This window comes from Eretmochelys imbricata, chromosome 9 (assembly GCF_965152235.1).
Source record: "Eretmochelys imbricata isolate rEreImb1 chromosome 9, rEreImb1.hap1, whole genome shotgun sequence".
Lineage (NCBI taxonomy): Eukaryota > Metazoa > Chordata > Testudines > Cheloniidae > Eretmochelys > Eretmochelys imbricata.
In genome coordinates, this window is record NC_135580.1 from 98,811,483 (window position 1) to 98,824,394 (window position 12,912).

Here is a 12,912-nt window from a genome sequence, read left to right on the forward strand (position 1 = left end):
ATTCTCATTTACACTAAGGCCCATGTACACTGCTCTGACAGTGTAAAGGGACCAAGTAGATGTCAGTATTATGTACCCCCCCCACTACTCCCCCAAGACCATTTACACAGCCTGGAGGGTGTAGGATGTTCTCAATGTAAATGAGAATCCAGCCCACTGTGTGTGGGAAGAGGCCATTGCCTTGAAGTGGTGCTCCTCCTTTTTTAAGGCCTGTGTGTACGAGTCGGGTTCAACGGGAGATTTTACATGTTTTTATGCATAGGTGGTGACCAAAATCCAGTTCTCTACCCTACCCCAACCCCTGGTGCTCCAAACACCCTGTGGAACATGGGACTCTGTGAGATCAGTTTTCTGTCTGGTAAAGGTATTGAAAAGAGGGAGGACCCCAGAGTGGGTCGCGATCCCATTTTAATGGGGTTGCCAAAGCTGGTATTGGCCCTGGGCCCCAGCAAGTCTGAAGCCCAAGACCCACCACCCAGGGCTAAGGTTACATACCCCCTCCCCAGGGCAGAAGCCCTTGGGCTTCAGCTTTGCCCCCCCGCACCACCACCCGGGGCGGCGGAGCTCGGTCTTTGGTTCCCCCTCCTGAGGTCGTGGAGTAATTTTTGTTGTCAGAAGGGGGTCACGATGCAACGAAGTTTGAGAACCGCTGCTCTAAAACAAACCAAACTGTTTCTATTTCAATGTGGACTGCTACAGCTCCATTGAAAGCAGCAGCTCCAACCACTTCCCTGATGTAACTGAGACCAGAATAGCCATTTAGCCCTGATCTGGGGCCGTTGAAAATTGACCTTTGGACTTTGGTGGAGCTACACTGACTTACACCAATTTAATTCTGTTTCAAGGGCTGTAGGCTTCTCTTCTTAAAGACCAGACAACAGAACCTGGATAAAATCAGCCCTGTGGCTTTGAAGTTTAAGAGGCAAATTTGGACTCTTAAACTAAGCCCAGATGTTTATAAATTCCCTTCCATTGATCTGGGACAATTAAAATATCCCTAACAGAGTGGGGGATGAGAGATTTAATAGCAGCCTCCTGTCCAAGATTGTGTTTTTTACATAATGTGTAAATAAAATATTTATATTCAAATATCAGTTGAGACAGAAAAGATTTTTTAAGTCATCTAGTCCAACCCTAACTGATGTTAGACAACAAAATAAAAATCTAATTCAGATAAGATGAAATGCACTTTCTTTCATCAAACACTTAAACATCAAGGCATATGTAAGGGAAATACAGCTGATTCAGCTATGCCCCATTGTATCAAGCTAAGCCTGGAGATGCAGGTTTCATCCTATATTAAATCTTTGTGTCACAGCTTCATGTTATTTCAGTACGTTTTAAATTTCCTTTTATGCCCTTTAGCCTAACAGTATCACTGATCTCTGAAGACATGCATAATCCTTCGCTACCTTTTTCCGTCTCTCTAGGCTGGTCTAATCACTGTATTGATCTCCCAGATACCTTATCTGTCTAGATGTTTATATCTTTCTTGTCACCCTGGTATGTGAACACATTAAATGAAAAAAGGAACAGAAGGATTCTCTCTCTCATTTTATCTGGCTGAAGGGTATTTGTTGCTTACTTCTATGGTGTACGGAAAACTGTTAAAATGACAAGCTATCGCTTTAATTTGTAAGGGGTTTTCTGGCCCTGTGTGCAGGATAGGAGGCTCTGTAGGGAGGCATGTGAACTGAGTAAGTCTGCAAAGAGCCAGCCTAGGGCAAAATGGAGGTGAGTTGGGCCCCTCTGCCTTAAGGAGCAGCCTGCATTGTCTCTCTCTGATTTTGGTTCTTGTATGTTACGGTTCTGGATTTAAAAAAAATAAATTAGTGTTATGTTGCAACCTTACAGCAAGAATATTTAACGTTTTTTATCTAATTTCTCTGTATGCGGTGAACTTCCTTCTCCACAATAGCAAATATCACTGGTAAAGAGTGAAGTCTTAGCGAGATGTTCTTGGCATTCCACTCTCTTCAGGCTTCACCCTGCAATACAGGAGCCAGCAAAGCAGTTAAGCACATGAGAAGTCCCATTGAAATGAATGGGGCTGTTCTGGCATTTCCTAACTTTTGAGTTCTTGCCTTTGCAACCTTAATGTTCTTTTAACGTAGCTTTTTGGATGTAATATAACTTTAGAGTATACTCTCGTTGGAGAAATTTCTGTGGAAAGATGTGAAATGCTTTGTGATTTGGGCTGAAAACCAGAAAAAATGTTTTGAAATCCCATTTTGACATTTTCAGATTTAAACGTTTAGATTTTTTTTAAATGACTTTTTGTTTTGAAATTTGTATTTGCTATTATGCGATATTTATTACGTATTTTAATCTAGTAGAAAATTTAAAAAGTCAAAAGTAAAACAAAACCTTTTGATTGACTTTCGTTGAAATGTTTTTAGAACTTTCCGATATGAGTTTTGAACTGTTCTGTGGCCGTTCTGATTTGAAACAGAGCCGGATTCTGAAATCTCAAACTCTTCCATCCTCGGCACAGCTTTGCAAATATGTGCGTACATCCAGGCTTGTGCAGGTTTATCTCCCTGCCTACCAAGGAGGGTAAAGAGGCACAAGGAGGGTTGGTTTCTCAAATTATTGATGGCTCCCCTTTTTTTAATTACTGGACACTTTTATATTATTGAAGACGGGGGAAGTCTTTGGGTGTCAGAATGTGCCGTTATTCCTCTGCGTTGTGGAGTATTGTTAGGTTAGTGATCAAACAAGTCAAATAACTTAAAGTGGATTTTTGAGGTCTTGTTTGACCCTTTTCTGGTTCAAAATCAGCGAGTGACAGTTTGGCAAGTTGTTTTTCTTTCTTTTTTAACTTGTTCTCCAAAGTAATGTTCAGTTCAGCTGATACTCTCTTTCCTTGTCCCTGATGTCTAATTTGCAGTAGGGTCAACATGCAGAAAGTCCAAATGCTACCAAGAAGCATAAGAACTTTAAATAGAATGGTGGCTTCTCTCTAATTAATTAAATCACAAAAGGAGAGATGATGCACCAGCATACCATTGTGGCAGTAGATGGTTAAAACCCTAGGAAGACACAGTGGCTGGTGATAAAAGGCAGAATCCTGAGCAGAAGTTAAAACAAAAGATGATCACAATTTGCCAGCGAGGAGACTCTCCCTGAAAGAAGATTCAACACCTATTGACCTTTCGAGGAGCTCAGTTTGATTGTGTGTAGATACTGGTGATCTAAACCTCTCCTGCTCACCAGTTACTCATATGCGGGGTACCTCTGCTTCTAGCAGTTTCACTACTAACAGCTGCTGACCGCCCCTTTCCCTACCAGCTGTCACCCTGAATGGTTTTGAAAATCAGGAGAAACAAAAACAAACAGAGAAAAAAACACATTGTTTCCAATATACTAGTTTTGATTTATCTCCTGTTCTATAAAGTGTAACCTTTGTTTCTTATTTATAATGACCCTATAATAGCTGCATGGTCAACTGAAACCTTAAGGATTTAAACACACTTGTAAACTGTCAAGTCAAAAGTTTGTGAGTGACTATAAGCATATGCTGGCGAGCTCTATATGCTAATAAATTCATTATTATGTTGCCCCACTGGAAAAAGCACCGAGATAGAGGGATTTTATGATAGACCTTTTATCCTTTGTCACATCTGCAACACATTAAAGATTTTGAAGGCAGATAATGTTTACAATAGGAGAATGATTGAAAAGCTTCTAGATCAATGAGCAGAACTTCCTGTTTTTCAGTGGGAAAGCCCTGGAATCTGCACCATGTACACGTAAACCCTAAAATAGATCTGTACACACACACACATGTACGTACGCCACACCAATGGCAAGTCAGATCTCTGAATAAATGATAGTATTCCCCCGCAAATTGCGAGGTACTGCGAATGTGTCCAGAGTTGTGTATTCACCCGCTTCTGAAATCAATCATTCTGCACTTGTACCCACCAAAGCAGACAGGCTGGTTGCTTGCTGGCAAATTGCTGACATTCCGAATAGCCACCCAGTAATTAACTCACCTCTGGAATTCTCTGTCAAGACGTTACTTATAACCAGCCAGCCTGCTGCCAGGAAGCCTGAAAATAAAACATGAGTACTGGAGACAACACGCCACGGTGAGTGGCTTTCACGTACGTGGAGCATGAAGATCGCCTTTTGCTGCGTTTACTGAGAATGGCGGCCTGGCACACTTCGCATGCCCGGGGTGACTTGGCAATTGCAAGCTGCCTGGACAACGTTTAGCACCCCCCAAAATAGCAATTGCCAAGAGGGATAAATAAATCCCTTTTAGGACCCATCTTCTGGGAACACTTAGGAACATACCTGCCAGTTGGAGCAATCTGGCGGATTCCCAGGGGGATGAGGGAAGGGAAGGTTCAGAGATAGCCTAAGTTGTCCCTGAAAGGGAGAAGCTGAGCAATATGGAGTAGAAGTGAAGCCTGTCATGGGCATGGAAATCTGCTCCATCCCATCTGCCGTTCAGACAGCCGTAGGGGTGTGTGTGAAGAGATACTGACATAGATGTGTGTGATAACGATATATGCAGCCTGTGTATAACAATGCCACCTGCTGGCTGCTCCTGCTGCACCCGTGGAGCTAATTAATCTCCTTTGATCATGCCGCCTGCCTCTTGGTTGTTCCTGCTGGGATCCACAGCTGAGGGTCCAAAGTGTCCATCCACCTCTTCACTGCTGCGCCATGGATTCTTTTGCTCCAGCAAGCTCTGCCGAGCTGCCAGTTTTAAGTCTCCCTGCGTCAGCAAAGCAGTGTAGCCGGTGGCACAGTTTCCTCGTCTTGTGTTGGAGACATGTGCTCCCTCTTGCACATTCAGCTGCCTACACAGGGATAAATCAATGCTTATGGTGGGAGAGGAGCAGAACTGGCTCTGAGAGCTACGGGAGGATCCAGAGCACCAGGCAACGCCCAACCACCCAGTCTGGGCCCATCCTTGTGTTTTTGTTATTTGCTAGAGGTGTACTTTGCACCCAAGCCTAGAGACGTCTATGGAGCCTCTCTTATTTGTATCAGAGTGGCCCATAACTGGGCTTGGAATGATCAGCATTTTATCGGTAAATGTTGATTTCACCGTAACCCACCCAAACGGACAAAAAAACACTTCCATCAATATTAACTGAAATTTACGGGTAGGCAAAGCTAGAAAAATGCTACTTGAGAACTTATCAGAGTTTGTCTTAAGGACACTTACTGTATATTTTGATGTGACGTTGACAATTCATATTTTAAAGGTTATAAAGCTGTAACTTTTTGAAACTCAACATCTAATGTCATTAAATAATTCATGTCTGACCTCCCCATAATTTCCTTCCACTATGAAAATTGAAATTGATAAAAATCAGGGGGAAATGCATAAAGGCCCATGATGTTCTACAACTGTGAACTTTTAAATTGATACAAATAAAAAAATGCTTAAAAATAAACATTGATATTATCCATCAAAATGATAAACCAAATACATCATGAATTGTGCCAAGCCCACCCCATACCTCATCTCTGTAATGCCTATTATTTGCTCTGCCAATGATTTAGCCTTTGCATGGGGATGCTGAGAAGGACACTGTCAAGGCTTCAGGCTTAAAAATTGCCAGACTCTGCTTGCCAAGAATGATCACTTATTAAAGCTGTTCATTTGAGGGATCCCTGAAACAAGACTACAGATTGAATGTTACTTCTAATGAGATGTGTTAAATAATAAAAGCAGCTGTGTGTTGTTAGATTCCCAGCCAACAAGCCAGTACTTGTGTTCAGTGTTAGGGCATATGCTTTGGCTTGTATAGTGGCAGAAGTAAACAAACACACCTGAGCTTTTCTTCCTCTAGGCATCTTCTTTTTAAAAGCTTCTTCAAAACCTAAGTATATTATGCATAGTACTTTTCCCAGTCCACTTCTAAATGTCTCCAATGATGGGTCTTCCATGAGACTGTCCCACAGTTTAACAGGTCTTACAGTTAAGACGTCATTCTTGATACTCAGCAGATTTTTCCTTTGATTAATTTCATCTCATTAAACCCTCAGCCCCTAAATGTCTTGCTTTAGGTGTCATTGATCCAAGCTCTCTATATTCACTATTGCAGCAGGGGCCAGCAGATGGCACATGTGGTCTTCTAGTTTGTTTTTCTGAGCACATGAGAGGATTTTCCAGCTTGGGAAGTCATGCTGTGGAGGTGTTAGTTTTTGTTGTTCATGGTTCTGTGCGGAGGCAGTGGATCTTGAATGGGAAGCTGTGTGAGAAGCAGGGCAGTCTGCTCTCTGCCTGTGCCTGTGATTGGAGCCAATTTCTGAGGCAGAGTTGTCCCCTGGAAATTGGGCATTGATGTCGAGCTGAGATCCCCTGAAAGAAGTGGTTGCCCTGAATGCTGTTTGGCCATCTCTGTTCCAGGACTGCTTTGTGCACCCGTAAAACAAGTTGCACATAGAATGTACCCAGATTCCATGTCACGATCTCTTCTCCACTGGGAAGCTGGCTTGTAAGGCCCAAGACACCTGATTCTGCTCAGCAGAGGGGTGTTGCCAATTTCAGACTGGGGACTGTTACGCTGGAAGAAGGGCCTACTACGCTGTTCTTAATTTTTATAAGATAATCTTGTCAGGCCCTTTATAATTTTGATTGCTCTTCTGTGAATGCCTCTCTGCTTGGCCATATCTTTTGTGTTCTGAGATGTTCATATCTGAAGACATTTAAAGAGCCATTCTGCTTGATTTGGAAATGAATCCAGATCTTCTGTTTAAAAAAAAATTCCTTGGATGTTTGCTTAGGAAGAGCCTTTCAAATACAGTGTAACTGACGGGCATCTGGAGATGCATTGTGACATTTTATAGGTATGCATGTATTACCAGATCAGATGAACTGTTCAGATTGGAGTATCTACATTCTCTGCTCTTTTCCTTTCCACATTGTTGAATATTTTGGGGGTTTTAATCATAATCTACCTAGCAGCAATTTTAATTGTAAATTAATTCAGTTTTTTGTCTATCAATGGCTTAATATTTGAGTAAAGTGATAATAGTACAGACGTGCTGTTCTACAAGACATTAATCCTGTCCTAGAGAGGAAAAAAATCGTCCAAATGCCAACTAGATTATTCTGCCATGAGAACTGAATCCAGGCCAATTACGCAGTGCAATGGCACTATTATCACTATTCTAATGCAAGTGTTTGTGTTTGTTGGGATTTCTGTTCTCCTTTTAATGAGGATTTGGTTGGAAGTCAAGAATTCTATGTCATTATGGAAGATGAAGGAGGCGTCTCATGTAATAACGTATTGAATCCCTAATTGTATCAAGTGGCAAATTCATTAATTCACTTTTGTTTTGCTTTTTTAATTGAAGGCTATAAGACACATAACAATGACTTTTAGTGCAGTCAACAAAAAAGTATCCATTTATTGACAGGCTGATACAATTAGCAGTGGCTTTCAGAGACAGGGTCGCTATTAGCTTCCCCTTCAGTGGAGTGTGTTCAGTGCAATAACATGATCAGGCCATATACTGAGTGTAACGTGCGTGTGTTTTACAGGTTTGTTGTAACTCTTACATTGCCAGGCTCTTTAGAGAAACGTTGAGTCCATAATTTACCAAACTGGACAGGTGAGAAGTTTGTTATAATAAACTTACAGATTAGACAGAGAAAGTATTTGCGCAGAAGCATCGGTTATATTAACAAACAAATCTACTGTTCGTTTTAATTTTATATTCCTTTTTGGTTCTGTTGGTCATTTTTAAAAACCCCTTCCATGTCAAAGAGGGCTGAATATTTTTGACTAGTTTCTCTCTAGCACTTCTAGGCATTAGCTAACAGTGGCAGCTCCTTAGCCCATTTAACGTTAAACCAAGAATAATGTGCTATTTACTTGAAAACCTAGGTCAGTAGGAGACGTTAAAGTCAGTGAGAATCCCATGACATAAACCCCCTGCACGTCACATTTAAAATTGGTCAAATAACACACTGAGTCCAATTTTCAAACAGGCATGTTAAAAGTCTATCTATATCCTGCTTTCTCAATTTGGCACATATAAGATATTGAACTCAACAGAAGGGTAGCAGGGGGAATTTAATAGCCTATGTCAGTGATTTTCAAATTTTAGCAACCTGAGGACCCCCATTTTGTTTTAAAAATTTTTGGGGACCCCCAAGCTCCACAGCTCAGCCCTTGCTCTGCCCCCCTTCCCCAAGGCCACACCCCCTGCTCACTCCATATCCCCTCCCTCTGTCGCTTGCTCTCCCCCACCCTCACTCACTGTCACAGGGCAGGGGGCTGCGGTGCAGGAGGGGGTTCAGGATGCGGGTTCTGGGAGGGAATTTGGGTGTGGGGTGCAGGCTCTGGGAGGGAGTTGTGCAGGAGGGTGTGTAGGGTGCAGGCTCTCAGAGGGCATTTGGGTGCAAGAGGGGGTTTGGGCTCTGGGAGTGAGTTTGGGTGCTGGAGAGGGTGTGGGCTCTGGGGTAGGGTAGGGGGTTGGAGAGGGGGTGAGGGGTGCGGGCTCCAGCCGGGTGGTGCTTGCCTTGGGTGGCTCCTGAAAGTGACTAGCACATCCTTCTGGCAGCGGCTCCTAGGCAGGGAGATCAGGGGGTCTCCATGTGCTGGCCCTGCCTGCAGGCACTGCCCCCGCAGCTCCCATTGGCCACAGTTCCCAGCCAATAGGAGCTGCAGAGTCAGCACTCAGGGTGGGGGCAGTGCATGGAGATCCCCTGCCCCCCCACCAGGACCGCAGAGATATGCTGGCCGATTCCGGGAGCGGTGCAAAGCTGGGGCAGGTAGGAAGGCTGCCTTAGCCCCGCTGCACTGCCAGACTTTTAGCGCGCAGGAGGTGCTGGGAGGGAGGGGAAGGAGTTGATCAGCGGGATCCTGGACCCCAGTTTAAGAAACGCTGGCCTACAATATAAAGGAGGTCAGACTACATGATCTAAAGGTCTCTTCTGCCTTTAAACTCTGTGAAACTACGACACAAAAGGAAGGATTTTGATGTCCCGTGAAGGCTTTGAAAAGAGCTCCCTGAGATGGCTCATCCACCTGAGATGTATAAATGTTTGTAATACCACTTTGCTGCTGCAAAACACTTCACCTTCATTTCTGTTTGAACACAGATAGTTATAGCCTGTATATTACCAACGTGTTTTCAGAGATGCTTTTCAATGGTAACATTTTGGAGGCTGATGTGTCTCTATAACTTGTTATCAGAACAGAGTGTTTTGCATGACGCAAGGCTTCAAAACAATTTCAAAAATGTCCCTCTGTTTTGCAGATGTCCACATAGTTGCAACATTTGAAGTCCACCGGCATCTTCAAGGAATCACAAATATCTTGTTCTCTAGCTGAAAATAACCAAACCTCCTCGTGCTAGTCAGTTTTCTCCTAAGGATCAGCTCAGCTGGAACCCCGGCATTTTACTTTAGGCCATTTTCTTTTGGAGAACAAACTAATGGAACAGTCTTTTTGTTAAGACAATGCTAAAGGAGCATTCCAAACAGATACAAGCCAGGTGCTGCTTGCTAGCGGGCTGACAAGACAACCTGACATAGATAGCTTGGTGCATTGTGCTTGTTTCAGTCTGATGTACAAAGAGGAGTCTGTATGCGAGCTTGATAACAATACAACCCAGTGATTGACTCAGTGTATACTGGATAGGGCCTCCCTTTCATGCATGACTTGCCTTTTACTAATGCCTTCTTGCAGGTAAACTGACGGATCGGAGTAATTGAAGGAGTGTAATAAAAGGGGTCCTGGCACACGCAGGTCCTGCCTGCATGAAGCAGAGTTCTGAACCCACTTTTGGGCAATGCTGCAGCTGCACGGCTAGTGCCATCAGTGTAAGCACTAGTGTAGTGCACACAGGCGTTCGTGGGCATCTCACGCCCCGGGGAACAGTCTTGGCTGGTCAGCACTAGGGTTGGCACTGCTGGCGGGGTGTATACAGCTGCCCCACCCCTGAAAACCAGCTCAGAAATTCCCCAGTGCCGAGAGCCCCAGAGAGATACCTTCCTGTGCCCGTGGCACTTTGAATTGCAAGGGAGTGTACTTGCTCTAACTCTGCTGAGCTCCGCTTGCCATTACTAGACTCTTGCTTGTACAGCCCTAGGGCTCCATCCTGCACCCGTTAAAGTCAACGGTAACACTCCCCCCTGACTCCCCTGGGGGTACCCTGACTTTATGCCTGCCTCTCAGGGGGTGACACTGTCTGGGGCTCGGCAGCCTTTCCCTGAATCCGAAAACAGGCGATGCCCCCGGCACGTGGAATAAAGAAGCAGGGTTTGGTTTTGGAGGTAGCAGCAGTTCTCTGTTAGTGGCAGAATGCTTCCAGGGGCCTCTCTGCAGCTAAAACCTGCGTCTCGCTCTCTAGGAGTTCCCTCTTCAGCCCAGAGTGCTTGGTTCTCTCCAGGAGTCGGAGCTGCCGCTCCTTGGCCAGGCAGCAGAAGCTAATCCTGATAACTTCCTTCCCTCCCGGGCTGGCCTGCGTATAGAATCGTAGGGTGAGACAGGACCGCGAGGGTCACCTCGTCTGAACCCCTGCCAAGGTGCAGGGTTTGCTGCACCTCACTGCATCATCTGCAGCTCTGTTACCATACAGAGATGAATGAGTGAGAGCCGCTTGCCAATCACAGAATCGTAGGACTGGAAGGGACCTCAAGAGGTCGTCCAGTCCAGTCCCATGCACTCGTGGCAGGACTAATTATCTAGACCATCCCTGCCAGGTGTTTGTCTAACCTGCTCTTAAAAATCCCCCGTGATGGAGATTCCACAACCGCCCTAGGCCAATGGGAGCTGCGGGAAGAGGCGCGGGCCGCAGGGACGTGCTGGCCGCCGCTTCCTGGAGCTCCCATTGGCTGGGAATGGTGAACCGTGGCCACTGGGAGCTGCGGGGGGAGGGAGGGGGTCGTGCCTGCGGATGGGCAACATAAACTGTCTCGTGGGCCGTGGGCTGAAGGTTGCCGACCCCTGAGATAGTGGGTGGGGCTTAGTCCATGAGATTGATTCCTTTCCTGACTGGAAAGACTTCAATGGGCTTTGGAGCAGGCTCCGTGAAGAGACCTTCCTCTTATGTAGTATATTAACTTGTATGTCGTATATTAGACTGACAGTTAAAGCTCACTCTCTTGTGATCACTGGACTCCACCACAGCCACATGCAGACTTCTGCTGAAAGAGCCCTTCCTTTCTAGCCATTGTCAAAAATACAGTTGAGAGGAAGAGAAATGTTCCAGCGGTGAAATCCCTGAGAGCATAGTTTGGGATCCAGATTTCTCTTTCACCTTCCTGGATTAACCGCAGTTGTATCTTGGGGTATGCTCCACAAATCACTCATCGGTCCTGGACGTGATCAGTTACTGAGTCAACATCTTTCTGTTCACTTTCAATGGGCTTCAGAAACTGGGGAATTCATCATTCGTCAGGAAGAAGCTCTCCTCAACTGTTCTGAATTAGCTGCGACCTGCTGCACAAACACCTGCCACCCTTGCTGAAGCTAACACCAGTAGTAATGTGAACTGAACCAGGTGGAGCCAAATGCTGGGTCAGATAATTCCCCTCAGAATCTCCGCCACAAGGGAACCAATCCTCCACCCCTCACCTGGCCCAGACAAGTGGGCTGTGGACTGCAGGGAGGTGCAGCCCTTCGCATGAGAGGTGTGCAGGCATTGGACCCCCTGAGTGCTCCAGCCTCCCACATCCGAGCTGCACAGCTTCCTCTGTTATCAGCGCTTTTGGAGCCCACAGGGGAGGGCAGCAGCAAGGTTTCACCTGGATAAATATATCACGTACAATCAAGTACTAAGGAACTGCAGGAGTCAAGTTTGCAAGCCCTTGCTGGATCTTTTAGGTGTTTGGCCCGCCTCACTTGGGGGCAGTAGCATCCAGCTCTGTCATTTAGGGCTTGTCTACACTCAGGAAAATTAATCCCAATTAACTAAAGGTATGAATTTAAAGTGGATTAGTTAAAGCTGCATTAAACTCCTGTGTGGACACTCTCATTCAGAATTAAAATAGTACTTAATTTGGTGTACCTTAATTCAAACTAAAAAAAGGTCATTTAAATTCTGAATGAGTGTGTCCACACAGGGGTTTAATGCAGTTTAAGTAATCCACTTTAAATTCACACTTAGATTCTTGGGGCTGGTCTACACTAGGGAGGTTTAGGTTGGATATTAGGAAAAACTTTTTCACTAGGAGGGTGGTGAAACACTGGAATGCGTTACCTAGGGAGCTGGTGGAATCTCCTTCCTTAGAAGTTTTTAAGGTCAGGCTTGACAAAGCCCTGGCTGGGATGATTTAGTTGGGGATTGGTCCTGCTTTGAGCAGGGGGTGGGACTAGATGGCCTCCAGAGGTCCCTTCCAACCCTGATATTCTATGATTCTAGGCTGACCTAGCTATATTGCTCAGAGGTGTGAAAAATCCATACCCCTGACCAACGTAGTTAAACTGATTTAAATCCCGCTGTAGACAGTATTAGGTCAGCAGAAGAACTGTGTTGTCGCCCTAGCTACCCTCCCTCGGGGAGGTGGATTTACTACAGTGATGGGAGAACCCCTCGCTCCAGATGTGGTTCTGTAGCATTTTAAGTATAGACTTAGCCTTGTGTTGCTTTTAGGGCTGATCAAAAATTTTCCAACAAAACTGTTTTTGCCATTTTGTCACAGTCGAAGCTTTCTCTAGAAATGTATCAATTTTGATTATTTCATTGTTTCATTTAGAACTTTAAAAAAAAAACATTGCGATGAGGTTGAAACATTCCATTAGGGCCTTATTGGAATACGATGTTTCAATTTTGCATTTCAAAAGGGCTTTGTTGAGAAATGTTTTGTTTTCATTATATTACAAATATAACATTGAAAAAAGTCAAAATCAGACTGAAAGGTTTAGATTTTATGGAAACCGAACATTTCTGTGGACCTGAAAAAAAATCTAAAATGTCCTTTTTCAGGAA

General features: G+C 44.7%; 1 protein-coding gene across 1 annotated transcript in view; it reads left to right on the plus strand.

The window, feature by feature from the left end:
- The window catches only part of GPC3 (glypican 3), a 280,435-nt gene that overhangs the window by 237,064 nt on the left and 30,459 nt on the right, over window positions 1-12,912 (plus strand). The window lies entirely within an intron of this gene.